This window comes from Staurois parvus, unplaced genomic scaffold (genome assembly GCF_062004578.1).
Source record: "Staurois parvus isolate SC_StPar_1 unplaced genomic scaffold, SC_StPar_1.0 ptg000145l, whole genome shotgun sequence".
NCBI classification, from domain to species: Eukaryota; Metazoa; Chordata; class Amphibia; order Anura; family Ranidae; genus Staurois; species Staurois parvus.
This window is the reverse complement of record NW_028317941.1, coordinates 12,900,227-12,916,230: the sequence shown is the minus strand read 5'-3', so window position 1 is coordinate 12,916,230 and position 16,004 is coordinate 12,900,227.

Below are 16,004 nucleotides of genomic sequence, written 5' to 3'. Positions count from 1 at the left end.
TCTGGTAGATCAGAAGCTTAATAATGGCGTACAATGCAAAGCTGCAGTTTCTAAAGTGAGCAAAATCCTCTCTTGTATTAAAAGAGATACAGACTCCAGAGAGAGATATAATTTTACCCCTGTACAAATCATTAGTAAGACCTCATCTGGAATATGCAGTTCAATTTTGGGCACCAATTCACAAAAAGAACATTGGGGAACTGGAGAAAGTACAGAGAAGGGTAACTAAACTGATATGAGGAAAGATTAGAGGACCTGAATGTATTCTCTCTTGAGAAGAGGAGATTAAGGGGGGTATGATTAACATGTATAAATACATAAGTGGTTCATATAGTGAACTCAGTGTAGAGTTATTCACCCTGAGGTCATCACAGAGGACAAGGGGGCACTCTTTACATCTGGAGGAAAAGAAATGTAATCTCCAAACATGGAAAGGTTTCTTCACAGTGAGAGCTGTGAAAATGTGGAATAGACTCCCTCAAGAGCTGGTTCTGGCCAGCTCAGTGGATTGCTTTAAAAAAGGCCTGGATACTTTCTTGGATACACAGAATATAACTGTTTACTAACATTTATAGGTAAAGTTGATCCAGGGAATATCCGTTTGCCTTTCGGGGGATCAGGAAGGAATTTGTTCCCCTGCAGGAGCAAATTGGTTCATGCTTTGCTGGGTTTTGTTTGGCCTTCCTCTGGATCAACTGTGGGTGTAGACTTATAACTTCTTTTTTTTTTAATGGTTGAACTGGATGGACGTTTGTCTTTTTTTCAGCCAGACTAACTATGTAACTATGTAGCATGACTTCCTGAAAATGCCACCAGGTGAAACGTACGTAGAAGCATAATCCTGTTACTTCCTGGTCCCTATGACATCATGGCACAGATAGCGATCGCACGCCGGCTAGGATCAGTGCGATTCATAAAATATACAGGCTGCACAGACTGGTGCCGGTATTTGCCAATGTCATTTCATTTATTTGAACCACGGTTCCTATTAAATATTACACTTAGAGCTTTTTAATCTATTCATTTTATTTGAGATATTTCAAGTATTACCCATCCTAAGGGCAATTGGAGATATATCTTGAGGAGAGCCTAGGATTGGGAATCTATCCATTATTCGTTTGGCCAGAGCTATGTGATCACCTATATGGGGGTCAACACCCTTTGCTCGTTGGATCACCTTTCCTAATTAGGATACCAGGAGGCCCATCCCATGAGAGCCTTCAGGTGGATATCTACAAATTGCATGACTATAGAGATATATTTGACCACCTTAACAGGGGTCAACAATTTCTGGTGAGTGAGGAATTCTTCTGTTGCACACACATGGTGGAAAAGAACATTTCTTTGATCTATGGGACACTTCCCTATGTGACTGACATCCACTATCTATATTCACTATATTTTGTTGGCAAATTTAAGTCACTATATGTTGTTGTGAGAGCATTTTTGTTTATTATTTGTCACATTTTATATTGAGTAAGTGCCTACCTATTCACGATTTGGTATAAATTATTATTGCATTAAGACCATTGATACAGTCAACAGGAATATAATTAGCATAATGTGATCTGCAGAATGCTACAATCATAGCTGACAGCTTTTGTTTAAATGGGTCTCCATACCTATATTACATCATCTCCTAAATCTCCGGGGTCCAAGGTAGTAAGCTCTCTTTTTCGATGTTATGGAATTTGTATTAGTCATACCTAGAATCTCAAATTTATCTACTGTCTAGTAGATGATAGCAGACACTCGAGACAGACTTCCTTCAATTTTCCATGTCTCCTGCAGGTTTCAAGCAGTCTGTATGTGCACATAAAGTGCCCTTGTTCAAGTTCATGATTGCCTGTTTAAGCCCTGCTGTGCTGACAGGTCCTTGCCTCAGAAGTGCTTGGTGTTAGCTTACCATTTGTAGCTGACCTTGATGATTCACAATTTTGTTCTATTCCTGATTCTGTCACAACACTATGCAATGGATTTCCACATTCAATCCACTTTCATTGAACACAGATGTCCCTACATGTACAGACCCATCAGCTGGAGTGAAGTGGAAGAATTTTTCTTTATTATAAAATACACTTGTGCTGTAAATGAGAGAGTGTACTCCCAAAAACCTGGGGCAACAGAATAAAATCATAGAATTTCCCATTGACTTCCATTCTGAATAAAACAGAGATAAATCAGAGATTATCAGTTTAACCACTTCCTGTCCGGACACTTTTACCCCCTTCCTGTCCAGGGCAATTTTCAGCTTTCAGAGCTATCACACTTTGAATGACAATTGCGCGGCCATGCAACACTGTACCCATATGAATTTTTTACCATTTTTTTGAGACAGATAAAGCTTTATTTTGGTGGTATTTATTCACTGCTGGAATTTTTTTTTTTTTTGCTATATAAATGAAAAAGTCCAAAATTTTTGAAAAAAAGTGTTTTTCTTATAAAATTTTGCAAATAAATAATCTTTCATCATAACTCTTGGCTGAAATTTATTCTGTTATCTTTTTAGTAAAAAAAAAAAATAAGCCAAATTAGTTTATAACCAAAAATTATAATTTTTTAAATTTTTTTTTACATTTTTATTTTATTTTTTAATATTATTATTATTATTATTTTTTTTTTTTTACATACTGTCACCCTAGCAGTACAGTGTCACCATGGTGACAGTGTACTACTTGTGGGGGGTGATGACGTTTTTTTTTTTATTTTTTTACAGCGATTGCTTTTACACCCATATAGGATGTAAAAGCAATCATTTCTCTTTCTCTCTGTCTGCACTCTTGCAGCCATTGAGAAATACTGTGTGAGCTGTGATTGGTCACAGCTTGTCACATGGTACAAGGCTGTTGTGAATAGCCTTGTACCATGTGACCTCTGTGATCATTCACAGATTTCACAAGTAGTAAGCAATGATGTCACAAGTGCAAAGTACTACTTTGCATGTGATCACTGATTGGCCTATCAGTGATCACATGATTGGGACCTCGTACAGAGGTCCCGTCCAACGATCGGTGTTCCACTGTGTCTGGAGGACACAGCGGGCACCGGATCGCGGTGCTGCGCGCTTCCAGGGAGCGCGCACAGCTAGGAATGGCGGGTGCCGTTTATGAACGGCAACCCGCCCCTGGAGTGCCACCGTCCCTGCCGTTTTAAAACAGCAGGCGGACGGCAAGAGGTTAAGGAATTATAGAATGTCCATGCTGAGGTTAGAAAACTAAACAAGCAAACAAACAAATAAATAAAACCCCCTGAAGCCAGAAAAGTACACCTAAAATCCCAGCCTTGATTATCAAGGGTGGACCAGCTCAGCATAACAGAACTGATATATTTTATGAGGCAAACTGAAATTGTAAACATGTTCACCAGCAATTTTTTGCCACAGTTATACAGAAAAAAACTCTCTGGCATACTGGAACAACAGCAAATAAAAGTGCCAAATTTTAAGTATAAGGTACAGGATGCAAAATATTGATTTGTTTCTCAGAAAATTGTAGGTTTTTTTTCTATTTCAGGTTTTTTTATTACACTCTTTAGAACAGTACATGTTACAAAATCATGGTTAACAATCCACCTGTCATGGCTGAACAACAACAATATTTATGAACACAAGGTTCAAGCAATGAGAAGATCCATGTCTAAAAAAACAGTGTCATGTTGTCCAGCACTCGGAACACCAGGATTCTGGTTACACCTAGAAATAGTGCAGTTGCAATCATAAGGCATATTTTCTTGGCCTCCCTACACTGGTGCAGTTGCAAGGGTTCACCAGCTCAAAATAACAGAATGGAAACATTTTATGAGGAAGTGGCGAACTGAAATTGTAAGCATGTTCACCAGCCATTTTCTGCTACATTTATACAGGGTCAAAAACTTTCTGGCATACTGGAACAACAGTAAATATAAGTGCCACATTTTAGATATAAAAAGGTGAATAGGCTGTGTTACAGGTTGGTTTATTGATTTTTTTTCTCAGAAAATTGTACTTTTAACTAGAGATTTGCACACCGAAAAAAATGTGCTTTGTTTCATTTCAGGTCGTTAAGTTAATAATTTTGTTTTATCATATTTGTTACGGTAGAAGGATTTGTTTTTGTAATTTGTTTTGCATATACCTATTCATTTTGTATATTCGTTATTTTTTAATTGCTTCAAAATTCGAATTTCGGAAGACAACTGTATTCTTTCTATTTTATTATATTCAAAATTCAAAGTTCAATTTCAGAAGACAGCTATATTCTTTTTATTTTATTTTATTCTATTCTATTTGAAATTTGGAGTTTGGAAGACAGTTATATTCTTTCTATTTTATTCTATCTGAAATTCAGAACTCACATTTCAAAAGATGGCTATATTCTATTCTGTTCTCTTTGAAATTAAAATTTTGGAAGATGGCTATATTCTTTCTATTTTATTCTATTTGAAATTTGAATTTTGGAAGATGTTTATATTCTTTCTATTTTATTATATTCTATTTGAATTTCAGAAGACAGTTATATTCTTAATATTTTAGTCTATTTTTTTATTCTGTTCTATTCTTTTCTATTCTATTTCAATATATTCTATTTTGTTCTATTCTATTCCAATCTATTATTTTCTATTCTATTCTGTTTTATTCAATTTCTTTATTCTATTCTATTTGATTCTACTCTATAAAGCAGCCTAAGAATCATCATCTTATTTCACTTTTATACCTTACTGTATTTATTGCAATATATTTCAAATTAAAATTAATTTTTGAATTTGGATCATTTGTTTCTATATCATTTATTTTGGGTTAATTGAAATTCATAACTATTGTGATTCAAAAATTGGGATACATTTGAATCTCTGAATAAGGAAATTTTTGATTCATAACAAAGCAAATTGTACATGTCTTTTAACTTATATATTGTACATTTTTAAGTCCTAAACCACTCTGCAGGTCCTTGTTTTTGTTGTTCTTTTGTCTGAGTGACATAGTCTTCTGGAGCCCCAATATTTGGCTTATAGTGGAGAAATCTGCAGGGTATCCTACATTATGTAGACATGTCCTGCAAAGCTAGGGGGGCATTGAGGGGACCAGTCTCCCAGTGAATGGCTAGCCGGCTCAAATGAGTGGTCTCCTTAACAGGAAATACTGCTACTAGAACAGTTAAGAATAATTTCCTAATCAATTCTAATTGAAAGAAATGTGTCGAAGAATGAAATGGCACGATAATAAGGCTTGGACTCTTGCTTTAATGTCCTCATTGCTTGCTTAGATGCCCTCAGTCTTATGGTCCACATTATTCACCCCACTTCCACTGAGAACAGGTCATCCTGGACCCACCCCAGCCTGTTACTGGATAGTGAAGAGAGAAGCAGCGCAGTGATTAGCTCATCTCTCTGTCACTCTGCTTTTGCTGCCTATTAGCTTCTTGTTAGCACATTATTTGGTTCCTTACACTGCTTCTTCCACTCACAATCCAGCTCTACTATTCAGAGACTGAAAAATGCTTACAATAAATCAAAATGAGGTACTTATACTACTTGCATTAAAAATACATTAAATGGTGTATTAATGATTATACGTCTGCATTAGCTGTATAGAGTTAAACCCAAAACCAAAAATGTAATATATTGCAGTGTACCAATCATTAGATGTTGTGCCTACATCAGTTTCCTTATGTTCACATTTTCCCTCAGTTTTCACCTGGTGATCCAGCCAGTAACACACCTCTTTTATTAGGGATACACCACACTGGATGAATGAGCACAGGAGGCACTGCAGACAGCAGCATTGTCTGTCTGGGGGGATAGGAGTGTTGAATGTATTAGCAGACTTAAATGTAGTTACAAATTGAAGCCAATCCAGCTAACACTTTATAATCAGTTACAGCATTTTTTTCTCTTTTGAGATGAAGGTTTTACATGAATAAATAAAAGCCAATCATTTTAATCACCTCTGTCAGTGGTAAATGGATTGTCTCATCCCTGTAACTGATACATGGTACTAAAGAGCTGGAGCTTGTGAAAAACAACAGAATAACTGATTGAATCACCAGATGAAAAGAGAAGAAAGAAAGCCTAAAAAAAGAAAACTAATACATCCATTACATCTAAGAATTGGCAAGCTGCAATATAAAAATGTTTGCTTTTGGATTTAAAGTCACTTTAAAGTGGTTGTAAACAGGGGCGGACTGACAACTCATGAGGCCCCCGGGCAATAGGGATCATGGGGCCCCTGTGTCCTTGCCCACACTCAAACCACACCCAAAAAAGCCTATGAAAGGTACCAGGGGCATCTCATGGGGCTCTTTACTGACCCTGGGCCCTTGGGCAGTGCCCGTGTTTCGGAATGGTCAGTCCGTCCCTGGTTGTAAATCTTAAACATGAATTATGAACAAAGCATATCCCTTTAGAGTGTATACTTGTCTCAATTTGGAGCACTAAGTTTCATTTCTGTCTGATGCTTTGTTCCCTTGCTATTAGCATTAATCAGTACTGAGGGAGGGGGGACCTCCAGCAGATTGGTAGCCTCAGCTCTGCTCCTACTATGTGGAGGGGGGTGTATCTCTTTCCTCCAATCAAGTCTCAGAGCCCTCCTCCCTAAGATTTGCAGAGAGTAATTTCAGCTCTCCACCCACCTATTTTCTGAACTCTCAGACAAGCTTTATTAATTCAGTACTTTAAATGAATGTAGACAAGAGAAGAATGCAGACAAACAGTTACAACCTATTTAGGAGGATTTGTTTCATCTCTATGCATCACCTGAGGCCATTCACTCCACTGGGTATATGTAAGGGTTTATAACCACTTTACGCTTTTATATTTAAGAAGATACTCTATGCAGCCCATTCTCCCCTAAAGGAATGCAACACTGACTTTGCCCAGGCCTTAAAGTGATAAATGCAATAAAAAAGTCATACTTACATGCTCTGTGCAGTGGTTTTGAACAGAGCAGCCCTGATCCTCCTCTTCCATGTCAGAGTTCCTGCCCCCCCCCCTCCTATCAAGTGCCCCCACACCAAGCTGCTTGCCATGGGGCACCCAAGCAGGCCTGCTCCTGACCTGATGCTCTGCTTGTCAATTCACACACAGAGTCAGGGCTCCCCTCTCTCTCCTCGTTGGCTCACTGGCTGTGACTGACAGCAGCTGGAGCCAATCAATGGCTCCCACTGCTGTTTCAGTCAATGAGGAAGGAAAGCCCTCGGAGAGCTGAGACTTTTGTGCACATTGATGGATTGCAATGGGAATGAGGTAAGTATTAGGGGGGGCTGAGGAGGCTGCTGCACACAGAAGGTTTTTTTACATTTATGCATAGAATGCATGAAAGTCAAAAACCTTTAGCCTTTACAACCACTTTAAGGAACACTGAACGAACATTTAGAAACCATTCTAAGAAAGGACATTATATAAAAAATGGCAATTCTTCCATAAATAAAATAGGTATGACTCTTGGAAAAAAAAAGGTTTGCCATGGTTTTGCACAGAACAGCCTCGATCCTCTTTTTCTCGGGTCCCCTGCCAGAGCTCCTGGCTCCTCCCCCCACCCAGTTCCCCATGGAAAGCTGCTTTCCATGGGGGCATGGGTTAATTCCCCAACCTCTCTGTCTACATCTATTGACACAAATAGCAGGGCTTGGTCCCGCCCCCTGCTGTCTTGTCATTAGATTGGATTGACAGGAGTGGGAGCCAATGGCTCCCACTGCTATCAATCTGCCCAGTTAGGACAGACAGAGCCGGAAGACCGGCAGCTTTCCTGCACAGTGCTGGATCGGCATGAGCTCAGGTAAATATAAGGGGGCTGAGGGGGGAGTCTCTGACACAGAAGGTTTGTTACCTTAATGCATACAATACATTAAAGTAAAAAACCTTGAGGCTTTATAACCACTTGAATTTGTTACCAAGTTTGTAAAAAGATTTTTTGAAGAAAACATACTAGTTGAAATTAAAATGTCATATTTATTAAAGGTTCCCTTTAAGCAGCCTCTTGATATAAAGTATAGTGAAGTTCTGTCTATGGATACCAGTAGACACATATGGCTTAACAATGGAAGGGGACATTTTGGATGCCTACGATCAATTTTATATCTAATTAAAGTACAGCTAAAGGCAACATTTTTTTTTTAGTTTTGTATAGAGTGCAGAGGGATTACTATTATTATTGAAAGTGGAAGTAAAAGAAAATTCCAAATTGTGGGTTGTCCTCAGATAAGTAATAGAGGAGGAAATCTTCCAATGGGGACACTAGTTCGGGTGGCCTGGGGTTCCCCAAGGAATTCCCTAATATGCTGTAATTTCCTCTCATTCCCTGTTTGGCTGTGGGACAGGAAGTGAAGACACAGATGAGGCACAGATGGTGAAAAAAATATATATGGGGGTTATAACCCCCCTTTACCCTATCCAAAATGGAAACAAAAAGTGTTGCCTATAGTTCTAATTTGCCATTATTTCCACTTGACATCAGTCATTAGGAGTCTGTCCTTTCTTCTGCTTGCCTGTACATGTATTCTCTGTCAGTATGAACATGCCTGTGAACAAAATACACACAAAACTCCACAAACTACCGTATTTGCCGGCGTATACGACGACTTTTTACCCCTTGAAAATGTTCTCAAAAGTCGGGGGTCGTCTTATACGCCGGTATACGGCATACTGACACTTTTTAGGGGGGCGGCGCGGTGCTTACCCGGTCCAGGAAGCGCGGCTGCTTCTTCAGTTCGGCCACTGGATGTTCGCGCGGCTGCTCGGCTCCGCCTCCTCACCGGTGATTGGTCACCAGAACTATAGCTCAGGAAAGGCACACAGGTGGCCAATCACCGGCGAGGGGGCGGAGCCGAGCGGCCCTGCGAAAATCGAGTGCAGGACCAGCGGGTAAGTGTTCAGTGTAGAGGTGCTGCTGCAACCACATATGCTGGCTGCAGCAGCACCATACGAGAACAGGGTCAGCAAGTGTCAGTGGGAGGAATAGTGCCCCATCATTGGTGTCACTGATACCAATGATGGAGCACTATTCCTCCCACTGACACCAATGATGGGGCACTATTCCTCCCCCCCACTGACACCAACGATGGGGCACTATTCCCCCCCCCCACTGACACCAATGATGGGGCACTATTCCACCCCCCACTGACACCAATGATGGGGCACTATTCCACCCCCCACTGACACCAATGATGGGGCACTATTCCACCCCCCACTGACACCAATGATGGGGCACCATTCCTCCCACTGACACCAATGTTGAGACACTATTCCTCCCACTGACACCAATGATGGGGCACTATTCCCCCCACTGATACTAATGATGAGGCACTATTCCTGCCACTGATACCAATGATGGGGCACTATTCCTCCCACTGATACCAATGATGGGGCACTATTCCTCCCACTGATACTAATGATGGGGCACTATTCCTGCCACTGATACCAATGATGGGGCACTATTCCCCCCACTGATACTAATGATGGGGCACTATTCCTGCCACTGATACCAATGATGGGGCACTATTCCCCCCACTGATACCAATGATGGGGCACTATTCCTGCCACTGATACCAATGATGGGGCACTATTCCTTCCACTGATACCAATGATGGGGCACTATTCCTCCCACTGATACTAATGATGGGGCACTATTCCTGCCACTGATACCAATGATGGGGCACTATTCCCCCCACTGATACTAATGACGGGGCACTATTCCTGCCACTGATACCAATGATGGGGCACTATTCCCCCCACTGATACCAATGATGGGGCACTATTCCTGCCACTGATACCAATGATGGGGCACTATTCCCCCCACTGATACCAATGATGGGGCACTATTCCTGCCACTGATACCAATGATGGGGCACTATTCCCCCCACTGATACTAATGATGGGGCACTATTCCTGCCACTAATGCCAATGATGGGGCACTATTCCTGCCACTGATACCAATGATGGGGCACTATTCCTCCCACTGGTGTGCATTGGAAGAGGGGTAGTCTTATACGGTGAGTATAGCCCAAACCCCATATTTTAGCAGGAAAAGTAGGGGGTCGTCTTATACGCCCAGTTGTCTTATACGCCGGCAAATACGGTACCTGTGATATACAATATTCTTCTCAAAATGTAATATCTATGCAATTTACACAAAAACAGCAATGTGCAAGTTCCATGGTTAAAATAACAACAGTATAACACCTTAAAGAGTTAATTATTATCTTTTCTGACTAGAGATTTTTTATTTGTTATCTCCACTCCATTAGACACAAGGCTTAAGATATTTTATTACTTTCTATAATATTCCCTAAAATTAATTAGCCTTCAATTTGAAACTTCGTTACAAAAAGACCATCATATTAATTGTATCTATTTTAACTGTGCCTGTTTATTGCTCAGTTAAAGTGTCAACCCTTGTGTTCTTCCTGGCAAATGCAAAACTTCTAAAATCAATTAGACAAGTAGTCTCTTAATCCCTTTTCAATTAATCTTTGCACTAATGGTTTGAGATCCCTGAGATCTATGGAGTTGATCTAATTCATAAAATGTCACATGCTCTATAACTATTAGGTACAATTACTCCTTTGTGTGCAAGAGCAAGGCTTCAGATATGGTACACCCTTCATTAAATCTATATAGACTATTGGATAATTGATTCCCCCAATATATCATTATATGCTAATTCTTCTTTATCAAAAATACTGTCAGTGCTGATTCTGCTAAAAGCGCAGTGTAATTGGAAAACATATACTTAGCATGGTATTAGTTTTCTTTCCATGCTTGTTAACTGATATCCTTTTCAGACTGTGATTACATTTTGCATGATAGCAGCTTCCAAGAACACCTTATATAAACTATGGTAAAGTAATTTTGCTGTATACACATATAATTGGTATTACATTTTAAATATAATTTAAAATGTCTAGGCCACACTAGAAACATAAATATGAAAATGTGTAATTTGTTTAAACATTCATTGAAGTTTATATTTCCTTCTTGCTCCCATGATAATTGAAAATGTAGCAAACCTCTGACGTGAAATATGGACCAAGCATATCCCTCTATAGCAGGGGTGGCTAACCTGTGGCTCTCCAGCTGTTGTGGAACTACATTTCCCATGAGGCATTGCAAAGATGGGAAGTTACTGACTTGCAGAGGCATGATGGAACTTGTAGTCCTGCAGCAGCTGGAGAGATGCAGGTTGGCCACCCCTGCTCTATAGTATGTATTTGTCTCGGTCCATGTAATTTATTTCTGCTACCTCATTCCTCTGCTATCTGCATGAGTTACTTCTGACAGGTTTCCTGACACCAAGATGTAAAAAGGTGACAGAGGAGGGAGTTCCACCACACAGCCTGTGATTGACAGCCTCAGCTCTGTTCCTGTGTGCTGTGTGAAAGGGGGTGCATCTGCACTGGTGTGTTGGCAGCCCATTCAAATGAATAGCCTTAACACAATACACATGAATGCACTTCACAGATATGAATTAGGTCTCTCTATTATGTAAAAAGGGGACAGATCTGTACTGCATGTACAGCTGTGTGATGGAAGAGTGTTGAAGGATGTCCCAACATTGGAACAACTATTTTTATGACGAGTGAATCCTCTTGTACAAAATTGTACTGAAACTGTAATGTCTGCCTTCATTCTGTAGAGCACTGTGAAAAATGTTGGTGCTATATAAATCCTGCATAATAATAATGAGTGAATACCCAAACCATTGTTCCCAGGTAAAAGTATGTCCATCTTATGAAATTTTTAGAGGACTATTTAGAGGATATTTTCAGTCAAAGTCACACAACTTTCATCATATATTCACATATTTTGCTAATTAATTTCAAAGAACAAATGGGGGTTAATTTACTAAAACTAATTTCCTAAAACTGTAGAGTGCAAAATCTGGTGCAGCTGTGCATGGTAGCCAGTCAGTCAGCATCTAACTTCAGCTTGTTCAATTAAACTTTGACAGAAAACCTGGAAGCTGATTGGCCCCTACGCAGAGCTACACCATACTTTGCACTCTACAGTTTTAGGAATCAACCCCAATGTGTTGAACATTAGGTGAAATGTATGTGAATCTTGCATGAAAACATTTATAATCATACCCCTCAATTAGAATATGCAGAAAGCTAAACAACATTTTAGTTTCTCCATTAATTTCAGCCAAATATAGAGATTGCATTCCTTTCAGTCCAGAAGTGTACACTTCTTTCCTCTTTCCTCAGGAACATTTGCTATGTGCTCAGTTATCCTAGAGGCTGGAGGAATGACTGCTTGACCATAAAGGCACATTTGCTAAGTTCATAGCTATCAATTTACCCAGGAAATGCAGGAGACACCAGGTTTTGAGAGTCCTCTCCCAGGTCTACCAGGGAAATTTTTCAATTTTGTAAGACAGCATCTACATCACAAGGCTGCACTGGGGAGGAGGATATGTCATCAAGGGGTAGAAGAAATAGGTGGATGCATACTCTGAGTGATCAGAGAACTTAGTAATTCCAGGATCAGTTACCCATCCTCACCTGATATGGTATGGCCTCCTGAACAGGCGCAAGGGTGTTTACTTAGCATGGGCATTGGGGTAATTATAATTAGGTTATTTATAATTAGTACAGTTAGCCTTTAGGTCCCCTTCAGACTTATGTGTTGTGGTAATGCAAGTTTTACTATGCATTACTTTAACACATGGCAACATTGTGTAGGCAACCAATAAGCTTCTATTTTCAACGTGTTCAGTTAAGCTTTAAAGATAAAAGATGATTGGTTACCATGAACAGCTACTCCAGATTATATCAACTCCAGCTTTAATAAATTTCTTGCACTGTTGCATTCCAACATTTCAACATCCTAATACACAAGTACAGTAGGTACCACAGGACCTTGACCTGTGCTGCATGTGATGGCAGTGGGATCCAGGACCAGCATTTATTGGCAGTGCTGTTCATCTCTTCTAACCTGCTGCAATGCCCTTTACATACAATCAGCTTCATGTACAGGACTTGGGGCTCTCTTTACTAGATTATGTGACATGTTTAAGCCACAAATAAATTATTCATGGTGGGAGACTTTGTATCTGGTGACTTTCTTGTGTGGTGATTGTGATCACTGCAGGTCAGAGGAGACCAGCAGCACTATCGCTAAATGCCAAGTCTACTTTAAGGGTAGTAGGGTTTTTTTTTACCCTTTTCTTTCTAAAATGCCTGCACCAGGTTTTGGCCAAGCTGGCTATAGGTAAGATCATACCTGGAGTTCAATTTTAAGACAATTCTCTTTAATTGGACACAGAATGCAAATGTGTTTAAAAATGGCAACAATTTTCCCTTTCCCTATTCTACCCATAACTCAAAAACAAAACAAAAAGGTTTTAGATTTACTTTAATCAGAATATACACTTGAGGTGAAAGGGAAAAACTAATCAGAGTGTAGTCATTTATTTTATTATATTGTAAGGATGAGGTAAACCTGGGTAATTCCAAAAATATTCTTGGAAAAAGTGCAGTGCAACAGAAAAGAAATATAAAACTATTCCTTCATAAACTCAACAGATCACTTATATATCTGTGTATTTAGATATGTAACATAAAAACACCAACTTTACATATGACATAAAAAGTACAATACAATATGTGTATATGTTAACAAACAAATTATAAATGCAGTTCCATCCAATATCTAATAAAGTGATAAGAAAATAAGTGCTCAGTCCTTGTAAATCAAATAGAATCCACAGAACTTTCTTCCGAATATTCATGTGACTCCACAATAATAAATTATATATATTTATAGTGACATGCTTGCTCTGCCACAAAAAGGTGCAAGACAGTCCACTGCTGTGTTCCACCACCTGTCTCTGCTGCCTCTTACCTCCAAAACATGACCCACCATAAGGTGGAAGCCAAATGCGCCTTCTCAGATCACTGGGTCTAAGGAATGCCATAATCCTCCCAACGCTTCCTGCTCACGTTCATATAAAGACTTTGCAAAAAGGAGTGCACTGAACTGTTTGGACATCAATGGGAGAGATATGGTAAAATGGTAAAATCACAGACTTCTGGGCATGATGACATCACATGGTAACACCTCTGACACAGTGACTTCCTCTTAGGGCAGTTACTTTATATTCCATCTAACGTGTTACAGAAACTGCAGAATGACAGATTCTCTGAAGCTTATGAAACAAGTATTTTGCTATATAATTTTTTTCTCCTTAAAGCTTAAATGGATACAATATGGACACTTCAAGAGCTTTAAAAAATGTGTTATAAATCAAATGTTTTTGGTTTTTATTTTTCCTTCCAAAAATCAATCCTCCCCAAGAGACAAAATTGAGTTTGAAAACATCAGTAAAACAAAAACAAGACAGATAAATATCTTTAGTTGTATTTATATACCGTATGCAGCGGTTGGGCTAAATTTGAATTATTTTAATATGTTTTGTTTCCTGATTGTTGCTCAAAATGGCATTCATAATAAGAGGTCCTGTTAAAATTTATGCCAACATGCAATTTCTAACATTTTACTGTTATACATAATATTTGACTTTATTCTTTTACTAACCTTAACCAAAAGCAATAACGGGTGTTCCAAGACCACCTGCTAAATATTTCAATGCATTGGCATTACATTTCACAAAACATTACTACTGTGTTTAAAGTCTAATCCAGTTACTTAACTTTCATTTGTGCTATCCATGACAACTTGACCTTAGACAGCAGTCTCCATTTTTTTTGCCTTCAGTTCAGTAACTTCTTGACACATAATTGAGCACTGCACCACCTCCTTTCTCAATATAAAAGAGAGTATGAAGTTAGTAATAGTCAGGCAAGTGTAGACACTGCATGCACAATTGATTTTTCTGCCAATCTCTGAATAAAAAATATATATATATATATATTTTTTAATTTGCAATGTTTTACCATTTTACTAGTGTTATTTTATCATATAACTAATTGTAGCTCTCATTTAAACAAAAAACAGAAGTGTAACATGTCTATTTTTTATAACACTAACACTAGATACCATTTAAATAATTGGTATACATTATTATTTCAATATAAATTTCTTTAATTTAGTGTTTGACTTTAATGTAAACATATACCAATTACTGTAGAAAATCCCCTTTGTAATCAGGAAAATAACTAGCACCAGAACTCCAGTCCAGGACACTTGCCTCCCCATATCCTGCTGAGTTCCCCTGGGTGCTAATACCATGACTGCCCACGTACGATACATGTGATCAGCTGTCATTAGACAAGCAGTCCACAGTTTGTATTTACATTTGAGAGTCCTCCCCTTCCTCCTATGTCGCCAATTCTCCCAATCTTTACCATTCTTCCTCTCTGAGCACTTTTCATTTTAATCCTGTAAGTAAAACCACTCCCATAAACTGCCAATAAAATGGGGGGGGGGGCACACTGAGCAGTAAAGGAGACACACTAACCACCACTGAACAGCAAGGGGGTGCACAGGTGGTAAAACTGAGCATATAGGAGGCGCATGGACCAAGGGGACATAGACACTGACTACCTGAACACAATTATTGATGGACAATGTACGGATTGCACAGTAACTGACCACCAATATAAGGGGGCACAGACACTGACCACCAATGTAAAGAGACACAAGCACTGACTACCAATGTAAGGAGGGCTCAAAGACTGACCACTGATGTAAGGAGACACCAAAAAGACCACCAAAGTAAGTGGGGCACAGACAGTGACCACCAATGAAAGGAGGGTATAAACATTGCCCACTAATGTATGGAAGCACAGACACTGAGGGGGAGATTTATTTAAACTGGTGCACTTAAAATCTGTTAAGCTGTGCAGGGTGGCTAATCAGTTTCTAACTTCAGCTTGTTCAATTAAACTTTGACAATAAAACCTGGAAGCTGACTAGTTTCTATGCTGATCTGCACCAGAGTTTGCACTCTTCAATTTTAGTAAATAACCCCCTGACTGCCATCGTGAAAGAGACACTGACTGCCAATGTAGGGGTGCAAAGACACCGACCACTGACCCAATGAGTATACGGTATGGATTAAATCATATGAT